The sequence below is a fragment of the Dendroctonus ponderosae genome, unplaced genomic scaffold (genome assembly GCF_020466585.1).
Source record: "Dendroctonus ponderosae isolate FM_Combo_2020 unplaced genomic scaffold, Dpon_F_20191213v2 Dpon_F_20191213_1, whole genome shotgun sequence".
NCBI lineage: Eukaryota > Metazoa > Arthropoda > Insecta > Coleoptera > Curculionidae > Dendroctonus > Dendroctonus ponderosae.
Genome location: NW_026017110.1, coordinates 12,209,137 through 12,229,362, shown reverse-complemented (window position 1 = coordinate 12,229,362; position 20,226 = coordinate 12,209,137). Strand labels below are relative to the sequence as shown.

The following is a 20,226-nucleotide window of genomic DNA, read 5'->3' as shown; positions in this document are numbered from 1 at the left end:
CGCTTTTAAAGTAGCTGTTATCTCAAGCAGACAATAATTAAATTACAATCACTAAAGGATGGGAGTAAAATGGAGTTTTTGTGAAAACGGATACAATTTGGACACCTGGTTTATCAAAGCCGAATAAATAAAAACTGTTTATTTACTTTGGTAACATTCCCTTTACAAATGTTTCTCGTGTTTACAATTGAACTAAACTCGATCTTCGAGCCGGTGTATTTACAAACGGGGTTTTCTGAAAAGTATCGATAACTTTAAAGCATTAACCGTACTTCCGTCGCAAATTAAATACAGGATACATCTGTTCTATAATTCACACAAAAACCAGAAAACGAAGGTGACCAAACTGCTAAAACGTTCCATCTGAAAATGGCACAAGCAAAAAAAAGCAATGAAGAATATGCGCGCCAACGGCGTTACAAAACGGCGTCGAAGACGTCGCTCAGTCCACCGATAACTCTGTGTGAAATCGGACATGGGCGTCGTTTTGCAGAAGGATTCCGCGATTTCAACGTAAATATTTATATCGCGTTCGGGTTATTTTGATTGTGTCATTCACACTTTGACTTGGATAGACCAAAATAGATGGTATATTTTAAAAGTGCGGTGGTTAGTGCCAGATAATGGATAATTGATGGATTGATACCATCCGGTGAATAGGACTATTGTGGTAAGAGAAACGCAATTGTATTTTGGGACAAAACAAATTAGTTTATTATTTACACCTGATGTATCGAATGTTTCTTCCATGTTCTGGTTTTAATTAGACTTTTCCAATTCAATTCCCACACTTTTTCTATACCGAACTGTAACATGACATCATAATTACTTTTGAATTAACAATTGGTTTAATCAAGCTTACATTTTATTCACCAATTGTTACCTAATTCATTTGATCCAGTGTGTACACATCATTTCTTATAATTTACAGTTTTGTTAATGCAAACCATACATCCAAAATTAATTTTGTGTATCATCAGCAACATATTTGCATGTATTTTTCATTTTTCTTTGCGCGCTTTGTTTGATTTTCTGGAATCGCAACATAAAACAGCGGTTTCCGTTTTGAAAATTAGGAAAGTACGCAATAAAGTGTGAGGTACTTCTCTAGTAATCTCATGTAGAAATTTTGAATAGCCCGTCCTTAAAATCAGATACTCATTACATTTTTGCAATGTACTAAAACAATTCTGCTACATGTATTTCTCTAGATACTATGGTAATAGATGCTATTATGCTACGGATATAGATGCTGCTTGTGTACCACGGAAGCAGGATTTATTTTATTTTCCTCGGGTTATGCCCAGTCTGGATATTGTTAAATTAGAACTACCGTTTATAGCAGACCCACTTAAAAATGTAGGACGGTTTTGATTCTTTATAGTCGCAGCGGCAAGCGATTCTTCGGAGGGGAAATATAATAATGACGGCTTGATGCTTTGTTATTGAAATAGTCTTAGATTAAGTTTGCTGCATGTCATAAAAGTACTTATGACCCACATAGACGTTCTGCTATAGTTCCACTTGCCTGAGGATATCACTCCCTTCTATATTCTTGGGAAAATATTATTTTAAGCAAAACGTTGCAAAAATAGAAAGGCCAAACTTGTAATACTGGCTAAACCTAAATCATCTTTGAGTCAGCGAGTTGCTAACAGAGAGCGAATGAAAATATTGCCTGATCAATCGGTTGTCTATTTTCTTACATTCGTGATCAAACGCAGAGAAGGGACTACTTCTCTCCAAAGAGATTCGATTACCCGTTTTTGTATCATTTGGAGGATCTTCAGAGGGCAGTACTGAAAGAATCAAACTGGTCACTAAAATGGACTAAATACTTACCACTGTTATAGTCAACTATAGACTATATAACTATAGACATGCATATTTCAATTCCATACTTGTCTTATAAGTGTAGTGTTTTGTAACTCACTACTGGTTCGCATCCTAAATGGCAAAATAGCATTCGCACATGCTTCTCCTAACGCCGCTGCAAAGTCAGTATGTATTTTGAAGCTTCTTTAACGATTATTTCATCGTCTTCGCATTTCGCATCTTTCGCTTTCTGAGGCATGTAAACAATAGTTGAAAATGCGCGCTGGTTTCAAAATATGAATAAAAGAACTTCACCGAAAGAAGCTGTCATCTAAAAACTTCATTTTGGTTGGCTCTCGGTTAGTACCCAGCAATGTAACTTTACATATGAAAGCATGACTTCAATGTCGTCCTCAAGATCTTGCAATCCATAAGGATATTGTTTTTTCCTGAAAAACTCGTTCATTCACTTTCTACAATTTCTTATGGTAGGTAAAATTTAGAGCTGCTGACATTTTTTCCTTCAAGTTAGTTTAATCTATGCCCACGACATCTACGCTTGTTTGCCAAAAATTTTCATTCTCTGTGTCTGTGTCGGTGTCTGCAATGTCTGGTTAGCCGCTCAAGTAACGGGTTGTCTAATTCGAGGTTGGGAAAGTAAAACCTTGCTATTTGATATCTGCCATAGGTAACCGTCATCCGAAGCGTTTTTGTTTTAGTTGGAGGTTTCCATTTTGAAATATGGATCGTTTAACTGTCGAAGAACGCGTAAAAATTAATAAATGTTACTATAAAAATGGTGGTTCTCCTGTATCAACGTTTAGGGCTTTACGAGCAGATTACGGACATAATCGACCCACAGAGCAAACAATTTTGAACACAGTGGAAACATTTGAAGAGAATGGATCGGTTACTGATATTGTAAGGCCTGTGCATAATCGCAACATTCGTTCAGCTGAAAATATCGCTGTTGTTGCTCAAAGTGTGGAGAAAGACCCGAATTCGTCTATTCCCCGACGTGCTCAACATTTGGGCTTGTCTTACGACTCATTGCGGCGAATTTTGCGAGTCCAAGTCCAACTGCCTTAAGAGCTTAAGCCTCATGGGTAACGCAGAACATACGCAAATTGGGTGAATTTTCTTCAGCGATGAGGCTCGTTTTTCGCTTGATGGTTACGTGAATAAACAGACCAGCCGTATATGGGGCTCTCAAAATCCTCAGGTGACCGCAGAAAGGCCTTTGCATCCTGAAAAAGTGACCGTATGTTGTGCATTATGGTCCGGTGGTGTTATTGGCCCGTATTTTTTTAAAACGATCAAGGAAGAGCCATAACAGTCAATTCTTAGCGCTATGGACGCATGTTAACCGATTATTTCGGGAGAGAAATTAAAAATTATGATCTGGAACACATGTGGTTCCAGCAGGATTGGGCAACGAGTCACGCAACACTGGCAGTTAGAGCCCTGTTGCAAGAGAAATTTCCAGGACGCGTAATTTCGAAATTGAGTGAGGTCAATTGGCCCGCAAGATCCTGCGACTTAACACCGTTAAATTTCTTTTTGTGAGGCTATACGAAAGATCGTGTTTACGCCAACAATCCTCAAACTCTTGAGCAACTGAAAGCCAATATCCGTGAAGCTATGGCCGAGATATTACCGGTGATGTACCGAAAAGCCATTCAAAATGACCTCAAATGGATTGAGGCCTGTAGGAGGTCCCGTGGAGCACATTTAAATGATATTGTTTTTCACGTATAATGACGGTTAATCTTTAAATTGAGTTAAAATTTTCGTCTCCATCTGAATATGTTGTGTGTTGTTTTTTCTGTACTTTCCCAAGCATAAAATAGATAACCCTGTATTTCAGTGTAGCTGTCTTTTTTAGTTACAATTTATTTATAATCGAAACTTGCTTCAATTTTGTTTAGTGTCTGAACGCACGAACTCCAATTGACCATGTTCCACTCGATCTATTTGATCGGACGCATTTTCATAATTTCTAAACCGTGTTAGAGCAAACGATCAAAGTGGTTAGCATAGAGACTAACCGGCTGATATCAGTTTAGCTAAAATGTCTGACTACGTCAATCCGTTTGCCAATGTTAATGTTGTCTTCACAAAATTTTTGCCAGATATTGATCGCGGCGGTTCCCGGTGGGACACCCTGTAAACCTTCTAATAATTACGTCATTAGTTACTCGCTTAACTAATGCAAATATCTTCCATGTCCTATGCATTCATTAAAATTCAATACGAAGGCACGTCCAATGCAATCTGTTGCAATATGATAACTACGCGTACCTAAGCATATTATAATAATTGCAAATGTAGAACGAGAGTATAGTTTTTCCACCCAGCAGGGTTTAATGGTAATTATTTGCTATCATTATATAATAAGGGATATATGCTTGATATTCGATCTGCTTACACTCATTCTTATTAACTGTAAGATTTGGAGGTCATGTAGGGATTAAGTATTATTTTATTCTTCTGGGCAAATATTTACCATTGGGTTCACTTCAAAGCGCACTGCATGACCTGAATCCGTCTACAGTTCGAAAAGTAAACACAGTCATATTAACTAATTTACTGAAGGTAATTCCGCATTAAATGCAGTCTTCAATACATGTGATTAGAAATTTCATGCACCGAATTAAAATATCGGATTGCAAAATACTCCAGGATATATTCATTACGTGCTTCCAGCAAATTATAACTTTTCACGCAATACCCAACGGGCTTGCCGCCCTATTCAAGAATTACTAAATAAATAGGCAAATCCATGCTGAATCCTTTATTTGAATACGTTTATTTGATTTTCATAAGACGGATTCATATTATTAATTAGTTTTAATGAGATGGTTTTTGGCTAAAAATAGACCATATATTTGAAATGTATATTTATAAAATATGCATGCGAGTATATATCCTGAAAGCAAAAGTTATACCAAAAGCCTTTGCATAATGGTTACCTTGCCCTTCATATTAATGTATAGCAATGAAACATCGAACTCATTTGGAAAGGGTAAAATAAACGTGTGGAAGAATATGAACATAACAAGAACGAACATAACACGAACAAGAGAGAATTTGTGTTTTCTATGTAAACCGTTCGGGAACAAGTTGAACTGAGGCATGGAAAATGAGTACAGGGTTTGTCAGTAACTAACGTTTAGAAGGATTAGTTCATAAACATTGTAATTTGAACATAAGCAGATAATTATTGTTTTTATATAGAAATTGATAATTCACTCATATCTCGTACAAATTCTGCATATTAGCTTCGGTACATATACCGGGTGCGCCATATATATGTTCAATTATAAATTAACAGTAAGAATAGGAAAAATTGATTTTTTTATTTCTTACTTTATTTCATATGATTTAATGTGTATTCCGATTAAGTATGGAAAATGATTTCAGTCAACGGCTATCTCTGCTGGCTCGGCAGTACCTCATTTTGGAACACCAATTTTCGAGCAATTTATTAGCAGTTTGCTGGTCTATTTGAGCGATTTGAGCTTTAATGTTTTGCTTCAAGTGGTCAATTGTCCAAGAGTTGTCCGCATCAACTTTATCCTTCAATTTGCCCGAAAAAATAGTGGTGTTAAATAGCAGCTACGCGGTGGCGAATTAATATCTCCAAAACGACGAATTACACGATTGTTAAACTTTGTGTGTAAAAGGTTGATGGTGGACCCGGCGGTGTGGCAAGTCGCACCGTCCTGTTGAAACCAAACCTTCTCAGGACCGATATTTTCAAATTCTTGCCACAAATAATAATTTATCGTATCTCGATAGCGGTTGCCATTGACAAGGTCTGATCAAGCGTCATTCTGGAAAAAAGGCCAAATCTCGCCACCACTGCAAAATCCACACCACACAGTGAGTCGGTCTGGATGCATGGGCTTATTTAAAACGACGTTAGCATTTTGGGTGTCCCAAATTCTGCAGTTTTGTTTGTTAACATAACTGCCAAGGTGGAAATGCGCTTCATCCGAAAATATTATTTTTCTTTCAAAATAAAGATCATCGTACAATTTGTTTCAATCCCAATCAACGAAGCGAAAACTTTCTTGATGGTCAATTTGCTTCCACTTTTGAACGTGCTGAATTTTGTATGCATACATACCAAGATCTTTGTTCAAAATCCTCCTTAAAGAGGTACGACTAATGTTCAGTTGCTGACTTTTGCGTCGAGTTGATGTTGACGGGTTAAGACGCCTACTTTCGCCCACAGCCGCAACTGCTTCAAGTGTACGCCTTGGATGCGCATGCGGAATATGTGTCATGTCCACCAGCATTCCACGTCTGCGCACTTTATCAATAAAGTTCTTAATTCCTTGGTTTGACGGTGCTTCATTCCTTCCAAACTTTCTCCGCAAATTTCGACCGGTCTGGGCAACCACAGAGCCACACTCAAAGTAAGTTTTGAGTGTTTTAAAACGTTGATCCAAATTAAAACGATACACAATCTGACAGGAGAAAGTTAAATCTAAGTAACTATCAACAATTCATAGCGCTCAAGTTGACAGCGTCATTAATAGCTGGTAGTTTAAAATTTAACATGTAAATGGCCCACACTTTAATAAATAAGGAAATTTCGATGCAGCAAAAGTTTCAAATAGCACTAACACTAACTTAAATAGTTACCGTCGTCAGTGTCGAGCTCCTGACATATTGACACCGTCAAACGCCGTCCTCGTTCGAAAAATTACAATTTTCGCCCTTGTATAGAGAACTACTATTTATAGGTTTGTATATGGCTAGGTAACTTTAGCAGCAACATGCATTCTAGTGGCGGTGCCAATAATTAATGCTGTGCCCTAATTAGGTCTACCTTTATTATAATGATAGGACCTAACTGATTAGGCCGCAATTACTATGCGGCTATAAATTTTACCGCCCCAACATCCAGTTTGATATTTTGTTTATAACTGGCTTGATTGACTATTTCGATACATACAAAAGTACGTTAATAAAAGTGCTGCCATTATATGTAATTATTGTTTTTTAATTAGACGTCCTCGAAATTCTTGTAAAAAAGTTATCATCGGTTGGGTCTATAGCTTGATATTGCATGACCAACACTAATTAACAGAAGACACGGCAACAAAAGAGTTCGGGTTTTATATTTATTAAAATTTCCGATTGCCACAATTTTTACTGCCTGTGGATTAATTAATCTCTTGTCGTGTCATTTGTAGAACAGGTTTGAAAAACTGTGTCATGTCAATAGCAGTAAAGTTCAAATGAAACAACTGTCGCAAATGGATTTTAGATACCTTTATTTATGTTGACTAGGTTTACTGTATTTCGATAATTACCCGTCTAATTTCAGTTTGGGGAGCGCCTGATTCAATAAAGTTGCCTTTTTGATGTTTTACAGTTTAGTCCAACACAAAAATATTTTGTTAGGGCCTTATATTATATATTCTTAGATTTTCGTTTCGGAAATTTGGTGGTCGCACATTCCTGGTTTGCACTAAACTAAGGCGATGATAAACAGAATTCTGATAGCTGTTGAATTTTATAATACGTTTGACGCTGCAATGTCGAGTAAGAGGTTCACGATCAAACGCCGGACTTTGTGTTAGTGATTTAAACCATGTCTTACTTGTACTGAGAAAGACCTTAAGACCAAAAAAAAAATGATTGCAAAATATTGATTGAAATTAGAAATCAAAGACATTATTTTTATCTGCGATAAATCGGCCAATATTGCGTGGTGTGGTTAGTAAATCTGTCCCGGATGCTGTCGGTTCGTATATAGCTTCCGAGCGGGTAGATATGTATTGCGACAGGCTATTAGATATAATAAATAAAGGCATTAAATAAATTCCATTAACAGTGTCGTGTGTAACCAATTCCGTTGAAAAAAATAATAGAGCTGGTGATCCACTGTTTTGGACTGTTATAGATACTAATTACTAATATTTGATTTTGTTAGTGGAAAAGTTTCAGTCTGGAGTTCCAGAAAAAATTTGATAAGTAAATCTGTAAATTTCCTTGTGCAAGAAATCAGAGTTTAAAAGTTTTATAAAATAGGTATCTAGTATAGCGAGAGGTCGCGTACTCAGCAGAAATAGTTGCGTTCTTTCCAAGAAATTCTTCTGATTAACTATGGATTTTGCAAAGAACTCTCAGAAATTCGAAGCGCGTTATCGTAAATTGGGCCACGTGACGGGCGGATAGGAAGGCAAAGACAACCAGGGCAGTGGATAATGAAAAATAAGTGAACGCTTTTGTTCTGAAATGCCTGCTAATCCGGGTCAGCAAATTGCCAGAGAAAATAGCATTCCTAATTCTGAAGTGCGCTTTACAAAATCAAATACAGAGGAAATCTTTAATGTTAAAATTATTGTGATACAGTTAAAGTAATACAAGCAAATCAACTTAAAATAATCACAATATCACGACTTTTTAGCTTACATATACAATGAATTTAAAGAAATATATTTGTTGTGTTTTAATTTTCTTGGATTACCGACTAACTACTAGCTTACTCGTGTTCATCCATCACGACTCATTATCGCAGTGACTTTGTCAAAAGAAAAATTTATTATTTTCAATAAGTTAGGTCTCAACTACGTTTGATTCTGTTCGAAAATTTTGTAATAATTTTACCATATAACTTTTTTCTAATAAATTGTATTGAAATCGTCGTGAAACGATAATAAGATCACTGAAGTTCTGAAAACCGTTTGTATTTGTAATGTATTTTACAGCTCATCATTGTTTGGCTTTTGGCGATAGGTCAGTTCGTTATCGTTTTTATCAAGTGGGGGTCAAAGAAAAATTTGAACTCCTCTTGCTCACAATCTTCAGCAGTTCAGCACTTCTGCTCTTTGGGGTTAGTTAATAGAACAATGTGTGTGTTATAGATTTCCAAGGAATATACGCATTTGATTATCTGTGAAAGTAGCTTTAAACAAAATCTTGTGATAATTTGAACAATAGACTGAGTGAGCAAAATGATACTTTTATTTAATTAAACCTGGAATCCAGGCCGTTTGTCACTGCGCCTAAATATTTCTGTATTTTTTTCAAGTGTCCTAAAATATTGAAGAATTCTTAGGTGCATGTACTTCAACGACAGGATGGGTATAAGGTCGTAATATTCCTGTATTCTCCGAAGTATTGTTGACACCTTTTTATTAGATCTCTGATCATTTATTCAGTCAGAAGACTCGAATTGAGTCGTAATATTAGTTGAACTTAGGAAATTTAATTTCAGAAAATTGTGAAGATTTTCTAATTTTGGCGTCCATTTATCGGAACTTGATTTATTCAACTCTAATGTCACCAAAACGTAAACAAGAAACAACTCTTTTTTATCCGAATATCTGTATTAGATTTTAGCGTATCAGGTTTTCTTTTACTTACATCAGATATATTGCAAATAATAAAAACTAGCAATAAACTTTTTTTTAATTCGATGTTTTTTTCGTCTGAATATATAAGAAATCTCCACAAATTAATTAAATTTAAATCCACTTCCACAGCACACCGTTTATATTTATCAACAAATCAGCAATGCGAAAAACCAAACCATCTCTCACACACTCTATATTATGATCGGTTTTAGGTTGAATTTAACGCGCTGTAAACTGGAAAGTCGCGTAACAAACTTTTTGGTCCTGTTTGAAAATGGTGCTATGAATGATTAAACAATAAGAAACGAAACTAAACAGTATGAAAAAGTGAGTAGGACTTATATATTTTGTTTTGAAAATATGTTTTTTAAAAAACGATTTATTCGCAAGTTCTACAAATCAAGTCTTAATGGTACGACTTATGAATAGAAAATGAATTTAACAATAATGGTATGTCATAAAGAAGACAAAAGTGCTTATGAAGTCTTCCCGGGTTCCGTGAGAATGGAAATATGGGTTTCTCCAGAATTGGCTGCTGACATGGCTGTATCCGTGGCTGATGGCGTAACTTAGGTTCCATTTAAAAAAAACTTATTTTTGAAACATTTCTTATGTCAATATTTGTACCCTAATATCATGTGAGATATTAGCTTGGGCTTGCAGGCAACTACTTACCAAATTTGCGTTTTATATTTAGAACCTCTCCTTTGATATATCTTGTTCCGTATGCAGCTATTATGACATTCCTTAAATATAAAATTGACATATATCAAAAACTATAAGACATAAGTTAGCACAATTAGACGGCAAATCCAACCGTGCTGAAAAAATTGGAGTTAACAGTTAAAATAGGAAAGTTAGGTTATTCGTTTCACACACTCTGTACAGCTGGAGGGCTAAATGTATTTTTAGTTTTTAGTTAAGTGTCCACAACAACTTCTAAAGCACGGTCAAGGTAACTCACCTTGGATCCTAGAGTTATACTCAAACAGAAATAGTTAATTCTTTGTTGATCAATTATTCCAATTCAAGAGAAGAAAATACACGAATGGAAACAGTTTCTGCTGAACAGCTTTTTTATGCAGGCGGAAAATAAGTTTTTATTTTTCAAACTAAATATCAATTGGCGTTAACTGGTACATTACACAAAACACAAACAATATAAATAAAGCCTTGTGTTTAATTGTAGGAGCATTTTCGTTCAACGTGCTATAAAGTATATTGTTTATAAATATGCTTTTTCGATTTAATATGAGCCTGGATTAGTCAAACGTATAAAAGATATAAAGCACACTTTCCAGGTTATTGAGAGGTCAGATGGAGAATCTAACAAAGTCTAACACCTAGATGTTCGTAAGGTTAGGCTTTGGCTTAATGACCAAATATTTCAATTTTTTTATAAAAAAGTCGCGTACACAGGGTATTAGTCTTCTCTAGGAAACATTTAAAAAGCATGTTAAGTTATACTAACTCAATAAATGCTTGATAAAATAATGTATGAGAAGAACATTTGGGGATGCCTTTTGCTTAAAAGAAGTTTATTCGACCTGACATAATGTTCTCAATCGAAATTTCGATGATGTATTCTACTGGAAAATGTTTATCGACTTCTGGATTCCCAGGCTTAAGTTTATATATACTTCATATATAGCAGAAGGTATTTTACGTACAATAATAATGTGTTGAACCGAACAAAACACAATGTTGAGTTCTCACATGCATACCACCAACATAATATTATTGCATTTCCGCTCGCTCTAAGCGATTTTATCTTAAAAGCGCAATGAAATAAAATAAAGAACAACTATTTTCATTTTAAACCGTAATTGCAATTGTATAACCAGGGCCTCTTCCAGGCCCAGGTTATATGTTCAAATAATCTTTTTCAGACCTGGGCAATATCTACGAGAAAATTAGAAATAATTTAGTTTTAGAACGTATACACTAAGCGAGTTATTTTTCGGGAAAGACGACAGACTTTTAGCGGTAGTATTATAGGCTCATGAAAAAAAGTTCACTTTTTCAGGAAACTGCAAGTTATACAACAATAAACGTGTTATAATACGAGTCTTTTGAAAGACTGACTGATGTCAATTGGGATAATAATATAAAAATATATTTATTAGAAGGTAAAGTTCCAGATGAACCAGTAGCCGATATAAAACGTTTTATGGAAGGAAATTTCAGGTGTCATAAATTCCCTAAAGGCACGGATATATGGACGACCTTTTCAGTAAAAGTTTCAGAAAGTCGGTCCGACTCTATATAAATTTTATGTCTAGAAACTTACTGGGCTACAAAGGGAGCCATTGTATTGTTGGAAATTTTTTGAGGCTTATGTTTTATGCATGCTTTACTTTTGTAACTTATTAAATGAATATTTTTTCCTGTCAATATTGGAATACTGCAACTAATTTATCATTTTTGTGTTTACTTAAAACAAGTGCTTTTTTACGTTGACCGGATAAGTAATTATTCGCTTGAGACAATTTCGTATGTCTTCGTCGTGTACAGGTGAGATGGTGTTTTGATAACGTTTTAATAGGTACAGCGCCAAACAAGTAATATACAAGGTGGCTCAAAAAAGTAATTTTGTTTTAAATATGTGCAAAGCACTGGTGATGGCGCTGTGTTTATTTTACAGCGAAACAAAAATCAGATTTTACTTTCTTATCGTTAATAATTTCCTAACACGGATGTTATGACAATTCCTTCAGCGATTATTAAAAATATATTTAGGAAACACCGAACCAAATTGAACTTTTGTCACTCTGTGTTTACGAAATCATCCATCCTAGTCTAAAATAAGTTGGGATAAATCGGTATATTTTAGCGTCGTGGATTGAAAGCAGTATTTTTCACATATTTCAGGGACTCTCTGTGCATGGAGTAGACTTTGGCTTTGTATCAACTTGGCTCAACAAATATTGAGATAACATACATTTTATACTTGCTTAATAAAATGTTGAGTCTATGCTTTCAAATTATGATAAAAATGTTTTTAAATTAAACCTAATATGAAAGTAAGTAAAGTCTTGTCTGCACATTCAGGATGGCAGAGAACAGAGAAGAATGGAGACATATTGTGGACAGTAACTATTGAAAGCACGGTTCTTGAATAAGAGATATCGACTAAGAAGAAGAAGAAGATTAAAGTACTACCATTCCGGAAAATAGTTACATCGCAATGTTAGTTGAAAGGGCTTCTGAAATACTAAATAATACCTACTTCTGTTATACACTCTCTATCATGCATGCAAAATTTCGTTTCTAACAAAGAATGTTTTCGGTTTAAAAATTTATACCCCCGAATATTTTAAGCGGGTGTTTCGTTCAAGATCGATTCTATTATTCAATATATTTCTGCGAAACGTTATTTTGGAGGCGTCATTTCTATGCATTTTAAAAAGGACCTTGTCGATTGAAGTATATGGATGAATGACATAAAATGGAAACATCCATCATATTTTCTATATACAGATATAAGATGGAAATCCGTTTAATATATCTGAGATGTGCTTAGTCGCGTATCTTGTCAAAGAAGAAACATAAAATAATAAGGATATTACAAGCACGCAGGGATCCGTGGGTATATAATTGAATAAAACCACGAGAATATATCCGCTTTTGTATATATTTTGTTATACCACAAATGATTCAATTTTGGCAACTTAATGCTCAGTTTTATGTAGATGTTTGCCCAGATTGGCTGCAGGGGACGTTCGCAAACAGAACGAAATTATTTTCATTTCCAGCTATCCTACGCAAATGTTATTATCCAAAGTTTACATAGAATTATATGGTCACTTATGCTGATTATTCTTTTAAAATAAGTCAAAGTATCGTTTCTGCTCTGATCATTATGATTTAACTATAAAATAAGCCACAGCTTAAAACGAGCATTTAGTCATAAAGTATAGCCTCGCAATTCGGAATGTTGCACATGTATGTGCATGCTATACGTGATATAGGAACTACTGAAAATATAATTCTCAGTATTCAAAGCCTGAACAACAGTTTTACTCTCGAAAAACCCTATGACAAAAATTGGGAATAAGACATCATATTTTTCATTGCAAATTGTTGCGAAACCTTAACTCAATTGAAGTTATGAAGCCAAGAAAATCAAGGAATTATTAGTGAAAATACAGTAAAGCCTACATAGTACTACAAACTAATGTTATTGAGGAAGTGATTTTCAGAGTATATTTTGATGCCGTTACAGATTTTAATTTTATCGATTATTTAAAATTGGCGTCATTCCTCTGGAGGTGTTGTGTTGGGTATTTTAGGAGTACACAAAAATGGTAAAAAAATTAATTGGTATTAAAAACTCAGATATTTGCAAAAAACTAGATCAGAAAGATGGCAACAATGTTTTTCAAGGTAATCTGCCTAATTAAGATTACGTAAATACCTGTTGTTCCGTAATTATTAAAAACTCCGGTAACCATGGAAAAATACAGAAAGTGGCAATAAAGTAGACAAGCATATACTCTAAATTCAACACATTTTTTTAAAGTAAGAACGCACTATTGCGAAATGTCAGTATTGTCAATGAGAAATTTTTTGTTATTGTCCTTATCTCATAATCTCGAATTGATTTGCATACAGATAAACAAACATTTAAATCTTCAACTCCAAACGAGTCAAAGAAGTGCCTGCGTAATCACCTTGTGATGCACTCTTCTGGAGCAGCTTCTCGTTTTTGATTAACTAACTCCTGCTCAATTTGTACCGGTGTTCAGTTAGCCATTTAATGTGTCCTTATGTATCTTATATACGTGGTAGGAATGTGGCCCTTCCTCGGTATTTATTTAATCCTCGGTGCCTGGGAAAGCGACAGTTGTTGGGTAATGCTCTGAGTACCCCTAGAACGCTCTGCTCCCCAATAGGTAATTCTCTGTTTCTGAAACCCGAACATCTATTGCCTGCCACAATCTTTCTGGAGCCAATGTTCTATAGTCTAGCCCTTCTCTTGGCGTGAATTCGTACAGATTCTACTATGTTACTGTGGGATTTCCCCAGAACTAATCGCATATCCGCAAAAGGAGCTTCAAAGTAAGTCACAGTTTCACAAATTATTGTTATTATTGAACAAGGCTATCCACCTATAATTATTTGTTGATGACAAAAACATCATTGCCGCTTTGAGTTTTCATCAAAAAATTGTAGAACAGAACTTTTTTTAGAACAGGAATAACGCCACTTTTGAATCACCATGTACAATAATTTTAATTAAGGTGGGAATCGAAGTGAGGGATATACACAAATATTGGAAGTAGTTTGTACTTACTAATGTTTATGAAAGAAACAACAGCATGCAAATTGAGATTTAATGCGTTTCTCGGAATTTGCCTTGCTGTTTTGCAAACATATTATTGATTTTGTGTCATGATATTTGGGAACTTTGCTCAAAGCAGTTGTGCGATGGTTTAACGCTTCAGAGGTAACAGATAAAGTTACTTTTTTCTAATCTATATCATCAGTGACAGCTCTACTATTAGAATTTAACAAAACACTCTCGCCAAGTATTTTAGCTTTATTCGCAGTAGGTATTCAGGATCGGTTCAGATCCGATAACGAACCGAATTAGGGCTCAGACTCGATTCAGAACCGATCCTTCATTACTTCGTTCCGCGATGTCTGTGAGAACCAGCTTTTTGTTGTTTTTTGAGACAATTTTTTGTAGGTGATTCTGTGCTGTATTAGATAAAGATATATTATACTAATGAAGATTCACTAAAATTTCCACTTTCATTTACTTCATCCACTAATCCTTAAATTTTTAATGTTTTATTTTGAGAAATTTGTTTTTTCCCAAAACTATAATTAAATACGCTTCGTCCGTCCAATATTATTAATATTGTGATTTTATATTTAGAGTCTCAAAGAATACAAAGCAAGATATAACTACTTATTACAATTATCTACTGCTTTCTGGCATGATTTTTGTAAATGAAAATTCGTATAAATATTTTCAAATATACAAAACAATGTGTATTATTTTGATTCTGAGTTGGCATTTATTTCAATCATAACTTACATACTGAATACGTTCTTACTCATTTCAGCGAACTTCCATTCCAACTTATTCATTGACCAACCTTTTCTCTGTAGGCTTCTGGTTAAAAACGGAAAATAATTGTTAATTATTGAGACTATTGTTAATTTTGCCTTTGTCTAAATAGAAAGCTAATTTGTTCATAGAAGGGCAATAAGTTGAAATAAGTAATAACAGTGTTCAAGTAAATATATTCTGTGCCAGAAAATGGGTGTTAAATTTCCCAGCGAGGATTAAAAGTGTATGTGCAGTGACAGGTTTTTTGAGATGATTGCCAAAGATAATCTAGCAAAGTTCCTTCTAAAAGCTTCATGATAAGCCTAGGGCTTATATTAAATAACTAATCCATTTTGTGCGTTCCGAAAGATATCCCAAAGCCAACATCAGAAACACTAATAAAAATACAAAATGTTTTCGAAGCGATGGCTATTGTCTAAAAGTTGTTTCAGTAGCAGCGAACTCCTATTCTTGCAGGAATAGCACAAAAAATTGATTGACTTTCTTCCTCAATGTTTATTTTTGTAGGCGGAAATATCGTCTGACCTAAACTTCCACTGACACAATAACCATTTTCCAATCGAAATGACTTTGCCAAACTCTCTAATAGCGACATTGCGTCAGACTGAGCGATTTCTGCTTGTGAAATGAAATGACTTCGCAGTAGCGTGACATGTTACGGATGCATAATTTTATCATATCAAAGATATCGTAATTTGATTTTATGATCAATTTTTCTCTACCACTTTCCTTATTGTCTCGATGTCCGTTTTGGAATACCCAATTCCAATTTTGAGTGTTTTGTGTATTTGATGGATGCAAATTTATGCGCTCATCCACTTAGTTTTACGCTGATGGAAAATGAAACCACTCAAAGCGTTTTAGGCTCGCAGCTTTTCTGGGTTTTTCTAGCCCATCTGAATTAGCTTTCAATGTTTGAAAACCTGGCATTATAATCTGTATTGTTTCCTAGCCATAGTGGAAAACCAACAATAGCATCAATGTCGTCAATGTATGTACACAGGACACGCCAAACACAAAGAAAACAATAGGCAACTGTAGGAAATTTTAATCAAGGCAACGCGCTTTGTTGTGTGAACATAAATAATTGTCTGACAAATTAAACCTTGGTGAGGATATAAACTATTGACGGCTGGACGTATACACTTTGAAATAGCCATTGCCATCACAAATCACAAAGCAAACTACATTACGTATTTTGGCAAATTTTCGATTTGCGTGTTTGGTTCGTGGGTTGCTTTGTACTTTTTAATTAACCTGGTTGTATTGTATACTTTTAGGGAATCCTTATTGTTAGTACTTAGTAAATATGAAACCCAATTGGCTTTCAGTAAAGTATAGATTCATTCTGACATATATTTGAGTGCTTCTGTTGAGAAAACTCCAGTGCATGTATTGGGTATTTGACCAATTTAAGGCTGATTCAGATTATCAGACACCCAACGGACCGGCAAAAACAGGACGACACGACAAAACATTCTTATTATATAAGTAAATGGTGGTGTTCACATTGTAAACATTGGGTCTTGTAGTTTTAAATTTATCAGTTATCTGGAGATGTTGTCTATAATGGCTTCGATCCTTAAAGGTCGTCGTGTCCGAGGTTTATTGAAACATTTTGCAGATCTTTCCCTTGTCATTCATTATCATCTCATTATCATCATTATCATATTTGTCCCGCATTGTTTGCCTTTCTTATGTTTAACTTCCAAAGTTGTTAATTATTTTTATTTTTGTTGTTCGAAAGATACTGTTGACTCTATGTTTCTTTAAATAAGTATTTCATATCTTAACTTTGGTTATTTACTCTTTGCTTAAGTTTTAAGTGAGTCATTTATTCGCCAATCCTTTTTTTAAAACCTTGTTATTTCTCTCACATATTTAAATGATTGCTTGTTATTCCCTAGTGTCTTCTTTTATTTCTGTTTTGTTGAAAGACGTTGTAAGTGTTGTTCTAAAATTGTATCGCCTTGTATAGGTAATAGCTCAGTTGATATGATATGCATTGGTACTTTCTTGATCTTAATGTTTTTTTGCGATCTATTTTCTCATTTTCTTTCGCTTAGTACTTCCGCTCCTTCATTTTATCTTTTATTCCAATTTTGACTCCTTTATTAACATTTGCGATGAATTGTTTATTAGCAATAAACCAGATTTTCCTAAGAAACTCGTTAATGTTTCCTTAAATGTACTGTACAGGGTGTGTCCTCAGAAGTTGACACCCCCTTAGATCGTTTATTAAAAAAAAAGCGTGAAAGTAACCATAACAAAAGTTGTTTAGTTTTACTCAAATTTTTTAAATGTGTATTTGAAATAAAAATATAAAACACGAAAATGTTAAAATTTGAATAAAGCCGTTTTTTTAAATGAATGTATATTTAGACAGGCTCTATGTATTTTTAGACAGGTCGATTGGATTTTTTTTCTTGATTTCAGAAATATGTATATTGCCTATATTTGCATTAGCCGTTTTTTTGTATTATGTTTAAGAATCTTGCATATCAACAAACTAAAGTAGCCTGAAATGACACAAAAACTAAAGAAAGACAACATAACGGAATTTATTGCTACTATAAATGTCTAAACAAATAAATAAATAAAAACGAAATCATTAAAACCACTGATTTTGTATATGACCTCCGCTTAACGCTACGCTGCTCTACAATTTAATATAATTTTATCGATAACGTTTCGAATATATTTGTTGCGATTAATAATATCATCGTTAATTGCATTCCCTATTTTAAGGCGTCTAACTTAACTGTCTCCTAGACAATATTCGATAAATGACCCCAGAGAAAAGAATCAAGAGGCGTTAGGTCAGGGCTGTTGGGAGGCCATTGAATGGAAGGACCCGCTCGTCCAATCCAAATATCAACACTTTCATTTGAAAAAAGTGTTACTGGGCGAACGTTATGGGGTGGAGAAAGCATGTTGTCAAATTTAAAGGCTATTTTGATTTGATGCTATATATTTTTTCAGATATTGTTAGGTTTTCATTGCTGTTTTTTACTTCACCCCATATATGTATTTTGGATTAGAATATTTCCAGGTCGTCTTCAATACTGTCTTAAACTGTAGGTATTTCTTCATTGCTTTTGCGAACTTGAAAAATTAATATTTCTGAATCTTATGTCCAGTGATACTTTAACTCGCCTTTCATTTAAGTGTGGTCTCTATTGTATATAGCAGTCATATTTTGCTCCTTTAAGTAGCTTAACTTCAGCTGTTACTATTTTGTCTTTTTACGCTTTTTCCTATTTTTTTTTGAGAATTTAATTTTTTCTGTTATTTTATATTATATGAAGCTGTTCTATTCCTAAAAGGATTTTGTTGTTTTTGGCGTTTCAGGTTTCTGCTTCCGATTCCGGTCGCGATTTCATTTTTTGCGGATGCATTATTCTGTGTGAGAAGCCCATGCATGGCTGGTCTCGAACGAGTTATCCTCCTACTTTATCTAGGATTGAGATTATATACATATAAATATATATAAATAATGCTCATATTCGCAATTTTATTCGAATAGCGGAATTGAATGGAAATTTTCAGTCTTGATTATCTTCAATTCATGTATAATTTATTTTAACAAATACAAATCTCGAAGAAGAGCAGCTTGGTCATGTCTCAAATTCAGATCAGGAACTTCGGAAGAGTCAGAAATGTATGCTCCTCTAGCATCGAAGGGCAGCAGCGAATAAAACACAACAGTTTGAAATACTGTTGTGTTATTTTTCAGTTTATCAATTTATTTAGTAATTAGAATTGAAATAAGTGATTGGACAGTTCTAGAAAGAAACATACATTTTGTTTAACATGTACAACGATTTGATCAGAAGAAAATTACTGCTTCTATTTAATTTTAATTTTCATTGTCAAAATAGATAATAATAATTTATAACCAGATAAAGTTAATGTTGGTTAATAGTTTAAGGATAGACCAGAACATTCAAATTAATTAAAGAAAATGTAAAAACGTGCCTAAGATGATGAATGAATTATGAATTTAAAACAGAAACCTTCTGAAATGATGAATTAATAAATGCCAACTGTTTTGAAAACAGTCTGAAAACACCATATCTGATAAAATAGGCCTTTTTTGCTTAGGGAACACATAACGACACCCACATGATTGTGAAATTCCAAACCCAATTGTAAAATTTGATGGTAGCGCTAATGAGGTTGATTTATTTATTAGCCACATACAGTTAACCAATAATTCATGCTTTTCATCACATGAATCATGGTCAAATCTGTGCCTGGGAAAAACATATTGCAATCTCTAGGCAATATCATCAGAAGATAAACTTATTGGGATATATTTGACAAATTTATAGTAGACTCATTATGTCCGATAATTCGCATGTCAGGTAATTTGTTCAGCTTCTGAACTTGTGCTTCTTCTGTCCAGTTTCCAACATCAATATCAACACTATGATGTGATATTTTGGGAAAAAGTATGTTGATCTGATATGCATAAGGGTCGCGATCTTGTTTCATTAGATCGTTGCTTGGGTGACATAATACCTTAATATAACTTGAACATAACATATACACATGCGTGCATAAAAATTGAGAAAAGTGCTCTAACAAAAATAGTACCAAAAATATAATAAAGAAATCGTTAATGTGCTGGAAAATTCATTATAAGAAATGAGTTACCAATCAATGGCCGATACTTTGTTTCAAAAAATATTACAAAGTTTGACTATTAACAACAAAACTTATGCTGCTCTTTGGTGGTTACCACTTGAATGATTTCACTCACTAAAGCAACTGCCCCTAAATGTAACAAAACTCCATACTTAATTAACTAAAAAAATACACCTGCTTACAGACCAGAAAATCTATTATTTTATTACTAAGAAATTAATATTTTATTGCAGGGCAGAAAGACCTATTGGGTCGATAGCCTTTTTCTATAGGAAATAAAGATTACTGTATATATTAGATTAT

At 34.2% G+C, this 20,226-nt stretch overlaps 1 protein-coding gene across 1 annotated transcript in view; it reads left to right on the top strand.

Annotated features, from left to right (window-relative positions):
• Positions 1-457: 457 nt before the first annotated feature.
• LOC109533679 overlaps positions 458-20,226 on the top strand; it is a gene marked incomplete at its 3' end in the record, with an annotated part of 304,359 nt that continues 284,590 nt past the window's right edge. Inside the window, 1 exon segment of the mRNA XM_048661449.1 lies at positions 458-670.